The sequence below is a fragment of the Hylobates moloch genome, unplaced genomic scaffold (genome assembly GCF_009828535.3).
Source record: "Hylobates moloch isolate HMO894 unplaced genomic scaffold, HMol_V3 SCAFFOLD_8, whole genome shotgun sequence".
Classification (NCBI taxonomy): Eukaryota; Metazoa; Chordata; class Mammalia; order Primates; family Hylobatidae; genus Hylobates; species Hylobates moloch.
In genome coordinates, this window is record NW_026652283.1 from 62,527,012 (window position 1) to 62,534,379 (window position 7,368).

Sequence of the window (7,368 nt, forward strand, 5' to 3'; positions counted from 1 at the left end):
AGAAGCTGTGGCAGTAATAGAAAACTTACTTTTTTTCCTTCCACTGTGTGCTTGGAAGATAATATAACAGACCATCTTTAGGACTTGTGTTTAGGGACATTTTCCAACATGGTTCACTGAACAATTTCTAAACCACATTTGCTTGTGACTACACATGCAAATGCCTACAGGAGTGAGGAGGGTAACATACATGAGGAAAGTGGGCCAGATATGATCTGACTGGAAAGGACTTTCTCTGTCTATTCAGTTCAGCTAAATGTTGCTATTTGAGAAAATGAGCCCAATATGGCAAGGCCTCAGGCTCTTTTCAGTAAAAGCTGCAAATACAGATTTTAATATAAAATCTTCTGTTGGCAGCAAATATTTTCTTTTGAAAAATATCCTGGAATATTTTGCAGCCATAAAAAGAAATGAGATCATGTCCTTTGCAGGGACATGGATGGAGCTGGAAGCCATCATCCTCAGCAAACTAACACAGGAACAGAAAACCAAACACTGCATGTTCTCACTCATAAGTGGGAGTTGAACAATGAGAACACATGGACACAGAGAGGGGAACATTGTAGGGCCTGTTGTAGGGTGGGGGGTGAGGAGAGGGAACTTAGAGGAGAATGGGTCAATAGGTGCAGCAAATCACCATGGCACACGTGTACCTATGCAACAAACCTGCATGTTCTGCACATGCATCCCTTTTTTTTTTTAGAAGAAATAAAGAAAAAAATTTAAAAAAAGAAAAAAGAAAAATATTGTGTCCAGAGTTAGTTCCTTCTGGTGGGTTTATGGTCTCCCTGACTTCAAGAATGGAGCTGCAGACCTTTGTGGTGAGTGTTACAGTTCTTAAAGATGGCACAGACCCAAAGAGTGAGCAGCAGCAAGATTTATTGTGAAGAGAGAAAGAACAAAGCTTCCACAGAGTGGAAGGGGACTCGAGCCAGTTGCCGCTGCTGGCTGGGGTGGCCAGCTTTTATTCTCTTATTTGTCCCCTCCCATGTCCTGTTTCTGTCTTATCAGAATGCCCTTTTCTCAATTCTCCCTGTGATTGGTTACTTTTAGAATCCTGCTGATTGGTCCATTTTACAGAGTGCTGATTGGTCCATTTTACAGAGCGCTGATTGGTCCATTTTACAGAGCACTGATTGGTGCATTTTACAAACTTCTTGCTAGCTACAGAGCACTGATTGGTGCATTTTACAATCCTCTTGTAAGACAGAAAAGCTCTCCAAGTCTACTCGACCCAGGAAGTCCAGCTGGCTTCACCTCTCAATACCCCCTTTAAACAGGACACCCCAACTGCTTTTGAGAATTGGGCAATGACTGCTCTAGCTACTTCCTGCTGGATAGGGGTGAAGAAGGGACCCTGAATTGTAGTATCCTCCAGAGGGAAACTCTCTAGGTGTCAAAGGGCCAGTGGGTTGATCCAGGAGTCCTTGGTAGAAGTTGTTAGTTGAGCTCATTTGGGGTTTAATTTGCAAAATCATCTGTAGCTTGATGGCCTTGATCCTGGAGGAAACAAATTTGACAAAAAGGTTAAAAATACAGGGCCTGAAGGCGAGTAATAGCAAGATGGCTGTCATGAGACCTAGAAAGGGGAGAAGCCATGTTGCCCAACTCCAGAGGATGGTATAAGAATTTGAAAGGCATTGTTGTCTGATTTCAGAAGACTTTTCCTGTAAATGCTGGGTGGCATCTCATATTAACCCTGACTGGTTAGTGTAAAAGCAACACTCATCCCCTAAGAAGGTGCAAAGTCCTCCTTTCTCAGCAGTGAGGAGGTTAGGCCTCAGTGGTTTTAGAGAGTTACTGCTGCCAAAGAGTCTATTTGGGATTGCAGAGTAAGGATAGATTTTGTTATTTCTTGCAAACTGTCTGAGAAATCCTTTGAGAGTGTGTGATAGTAGGATAATGAAGTGGATAAACCTGCTATTCTGGTTCCTGTAGCAGTGGCCATTCCTAACCCTATAAGTAGGAGTATTAGTTGTATGGCCCTCAAGTCCTCATGTAGGACTTGAGCTTTGAGGGGCACTGATAGGGTCTGGGCAGTGTTTATATTGGCACGTAGGAAGACTAAGGTGCAGGTGCCTGTCCATTTGGTGGGGAGGCAGATATAGGTTGACACTCCACGTAAGAAGAATATGCCTTGGCTGGGTAGACAGAACTGGTTGTGTATGTTAAAAAGGTGGGTGAGTTTGTTGCTTTCATTTTCCCATACTCCTGGGGTACTTGCCAAGGTAGCTCCAGTGAGTGGCTGGAAAGGGGTGTTGGGAGCAAACTGAGTGGCTCCCTGTGTTTTATCTTCCTGTTGGGGGAAAAAGCCATTTTGTATCTACTAGGAACCATTCAATAGATTAATTGAAAGAGGGGATGAGGGGGCATTCACTAGTGGTGGGGGCGCTGCTTCAGGGGGTCCAGGGGTGAATGGTCATGCAGGGAGTATGTTTGCTATTAAAAAACCCAGACTGTTTGTCAAGCAGGGAGGAGGTGATGATTTTTGGAGGCTCTGAGAAGTGGACAAGCTGTCTGAATGGACTGTTTGGGTGACTCAGAAGTTACTATAATCAGTTGGGGCTTGAAGTTGTAGGATGTAATTACACTGATGGGAGAGTAGGTTCCCCAGGGGCAGGCCTGATAACAGGTTGCGTTGGATGCATAGAGGGGCTTGGAAAGTTAAGATTGGTATTCATGGTTACAGGAATTTGCCTTCTCAACCTTCCCTAAGGATTGTGGCCTCCAGGCGCAGTGGAGGTAATATGGTATCCCTAGCACCCTGGAAATTCCCTGTTACCATGGCTTTAAAAGCCAGACCATTGTCACTTTGTAAGCTTTGGGGAAGCCCAAATCTGGAATTATTTCATGCGTAAGACTGCCATCTCCTTAGGTTTTTGCACCACATGCAATAACTTAATGATTTCTTTGTGGTATTTAATGGGGGTTTCCCCAGAGGTTAGGAACTCCCTTTCTTTCCATATTGCAGCATGGGCATGAAGGATTAGATAAGCATACTTGCTATCTGTATACACATTTATTCTTTTTCCCTTTCCCAGTTCTAAGGCTTGGGTAAGTGCCACTAGTTCTGCTAACAGTGCTGGTCTCTGGAGGAAGATGCTTACTTTCAAGTACTGTTACATCACGAACTATGGCATAACCTGCCCTTCATATCCCATTCTCCACAAATGAACTTCCATTGGTATATAGGTTAAGGTCAGGATTAGCTAAGAGGACTTCTAAGAGATCCTCTCAGGTGACATAAGTCTGGGCTACAATCTGTTGGTAGTCATGCTTGATTGGTTCTCCATCCTCTGGGAGAAAAATAGCAGGGTTGAGGGCCACACACATGCGTATTTTAAGCACCGGTCCCTCAAGGAGTAGTGCCTGGTATCTAAGCAGGGGTTTGTCTGATAGCCATAAATTTCCTTTGGCACCTAGTATGCCATTTACATCGTGAGAAGTCCAGACAGTGAAATCCTTTCCTTGTATTATCTTGATAGCCTCTAATACTAAGATGGCCACTGCCACAACTACCCGTAAACAGTGAGGCTGGCCTTTTGCGGCTACATCAGTTTCCCTACTTAGATGTGCCACTGATGTGGGCTTGTCCCACGAGTCTGAGGAAGGACTCCAAGAGCTATTCCTGCTCTTTCTGTGATGCATAAAGAGAAGTTTTGTCCTGTGGAAGGCTTAAGGCTGGAGCTTGTACTAGGGCCTGCTTTAAGGTTTTGAAGGCTGTTTCTGCCTCTGGTTCCCATTCTACTAGATGAGTATTTGCCCTCTGGGTTTCCTTGATTAGAGTGTAGAGTGGTCTGGCCTTCTCACTGTATCTGAGGATCCATAGTCAGCAAAAGCCGGTGATTCCAAGGAACCCCCACACTGACTTTCATGTCTTAGGGCAAGGATAAGCCAGTATAGGCTGTATTCATTCCTTGCTGAGGGCCCTGGTTCTTCTGGCTAAGATTAGGCCTAGATATCTGAGTGGTTGTAGGCAGAGCTGGGCCTTGTACCCTGGATTAGCTAGAAAGTTCAAGAGATCTAGAGTAGCCTGCTGGCATGAGGCTTCCAAACTCATAGCCAAAAGTAAATCATCCACATATTGAAGGAACAGAGTGCCTGGACTTGAGAAGTGGCCTAGATCTTGGGCCAGTGCCTGACCAAACAGATGAGGGCTATCTCTAAACCCTTGGGGCAAGATCGTCCATGTAAGTTGGGATGTGTGGTCTGTGGGATCCTCAAAGGGAAAGAGAAACTGGGAGTCAGAGTGCAGGGGTATGTAGAAGAAGGTATCCTTAAGGTCCAGAACTGTGAACCATTCTGCTTCCTCTGGCATTTGAGAGAGCAGGGTATAGGGGTTGGATATAGAGAAATTACTGCCTCATTGATGAGTCTAAGATCTTGCACTAGTCTCCACTGACCATTCAGTTTTTGTACTCCTAGAATTGGGATGTTGTGGGGACTGTTGCATTTTCTTACTAAGCCTTGAGCTTTTAAATGTCTAACAATATTCTGTAATCCTTTATGAGCTTCAGGCCTTAAGGGATATTGCCTTTGATAAGGAAAAGTAGTGGGGTCCTTTAGCCTGATTTGGACTGGGTGGGCATTTTTTGCCCTTCTGAATTGTCCTTCCAATGCCCAGACTCCAGAGTTGATTTCCTCCTCAAGTAGGGGACAACAAATGGGTAACTTGTTCCCATATTCATACAGATAATAGTTCCAGCATTGGCCAATATGTCCCTCATTAATAAGGTGTGGGACTTTCAGACATGACAATAAAGGCATATACAAAGAGCAAAGTCTCCCAATTACAACTGACGAGGTGGGAGAAATACCTGATTACAGGCTGTCCCAAGATTCCTCGGATGGTAACAGACCTTGAGGACAGCCATCCAGGGCAGGAGATTAACACCGAGAAGGCCATGCCAGTGTCTAGGAGGAAGTCAATTTCCTGGACCTTAATGGTTAATCTTACCCAGGGCTCAGTGAGGGTGATGACATGAGCTGGCACTTGCCCTGGGCACCGTCAGGTTGGGGGCTTCTGGCTCAGAGAACCTTTGTTCTCTGGGGCAGGGCATCTTCCAGTGATTGCCTTGGCATAGTGGACATGGGGGGGCGTGGCTTGTTTCTTGTTGGACAGTCTTTTTTAAAGTGTCCTTGCAAACCACACTGATAAGCCCTACTGGGTGATTGGCCTGCTCTATTTTCTGCCGTCTCTGAACCACTAAGATTGGTTTGTCTGAGGGCCATGACTAAGGCTGCAGCCTTTCTCTGATCTCACTTTTCCTTTTTGGCCTGTTCCTCTTGGTCCCTATTATAGAACACTGAGGTTGCCAGGTTTAATAATGCCTCCAGATTTTGTTCAGGGCCCAGGGCTTGCTTTTGGAGCTTTCTCCTGATATCTGTGGCTGATTGGGTAATAAACTTATCTTTTAGCATCAGTTGACCCTCAAGGGAGTCAAGTGACAGGGGAGTATATTTTCTTAAGGCCTCCTGTAGCTGTTCAAGGAAGGCGGAAGGATTTTCTTCATTTCCCTGAGTTATGGTGGACATCATTGAATAATTTATGGGTTTTTTTGTATTCTCCTTAGTCCTTCTAGAACACAGGTCAATAGATGTTTGTGACTCCAGTCCCCATGATCTGAGTCAAGGTCCCAGTGGGGATCCATACTGGGAGTGGCTTGCTGACCGGTAGGGAATTTGTCCCTTTCTTTGGCTGTCATTCTATCATTTACTTGACTAAGATACCAGGTATCTCCAAACTCTCAGGCTGCAGCTAAAGCCACAATCTTTTCATTAAAGGCCAGTGTTTGATCTAACAATAACATGACATCTCTCCAAGTGAGGTCAAAGGTTTGCCCTAGACCCTGTAAGACATCTAAATACCTATCAGGATCATCTGAAAACTTCCCCATGTCTGCCTTGATTTGCTTTAAATCAGAGAGGGAGAAGGGGACATGTACCTGGGTTGGGCCAAATTCCCCTCCCCCTACAGCTTGAAGGGAACATAACCAATAGCAAAATCCCAGAGAAGCCCCCATGATGTGTCCAGAGTTAGTTCCTTCCAGCGGGTTCATGGTCTTGCTGACTTCAAGAATGGAGCTGTGGACCTTCGTGTTCCTAATTGATATTAGTCCTTCTTTATATATTTGGTAGAATTCAGCTGTGAATTTATCTAGCCCTGGGCTTTTCTTTGTTGGGAAACTTTTTATTACTGATTCAGTCTCACTACTCGTTACTAGTCTGTTCAGGTTTTCTATTTCTTCCTTGTTCAATCTCAGCAGATTATATGTTTCCAGGAATTTATTTATTTCCCTCAGGTTGTCCAGTTCATTAGTGTATAGTGGTTCATAATAATCTCTGATAATCTTTTGTATTTCTTTGGTACCAGTTGCAATGTCTCCTTTTTCATTTCTGATTTTGTTTATTGGGGTCTTCTCTCTACTTTTCTTGATTAGTCCAGTTAGCGGTCTATCAATTTTGTTTATCTTTTCTAAGAACCAACTTTCTGTTTCATTGATGCTTTATATATTTTTATATAGTCTTTATTTTATTTAGTTTTGCTTTGATTTTTATAATTTCTTTTCTTTTGCTAATTTTGGATTTGGTTGGTTCTTGCTTTTCTAGTTCCTTGAGGTACAACATTAGGTTGTGAATTTGAAATCTTACTACTTTTTGATGTAGGCTTATATTGCTAGAAACTTCCTTCTTAGCACTTTTCTGCATCCCATAAGTTTTGATGTGTTGTGTTTCCATTTTCATTTGTTTAAAGAAATTATTTGATTTCCATCTTAATTTATTCATTGACCCCCTGTTAATTAAGAATTACATTGTTTAATTTCCATGTATTTCTATAGACTGCAAAGTTCCTATTGGTGTTGATGGCTAGTTTTATTCCATTATTGTCTGAGAAGATAATGGTATGATTTTGATTTTTGAAAAGCATATTGAGACTTCCTTTGTGGCCTAACATGGAATATATCCTGGAGAATGTTCCATGTGTTGATGAGAAAAATGTATATTTTGCAGTTGTTGGATAAAATGTTCTATAAATGTCTGTTAGGCCTATTTGGTTTACAGTCAGTTTAAATTCAATGTTTCCTTGTAGATTTTTGTCTAGATGATCTGTTCAGTGCTAAGAGTGGTGTGTTGAAGTCCATAAATATCATTTTATTGGGATCTATCTTTCCCTTTAGATCCAGTATATATCTGGATGCTCCAGTGTTGGGTGCATATATATTTATAATTGTTATAGCCTCTTGCTGAATATATCCCTTTATTATTACATAGTGACCTTCCTTGTCTTTTTTACTGCTTTTGACTTAAAGTCTGTTTTATCTAAGTATAGCTACTCCTGCTCACTTTTGGTTTCTATATCCATGGAAT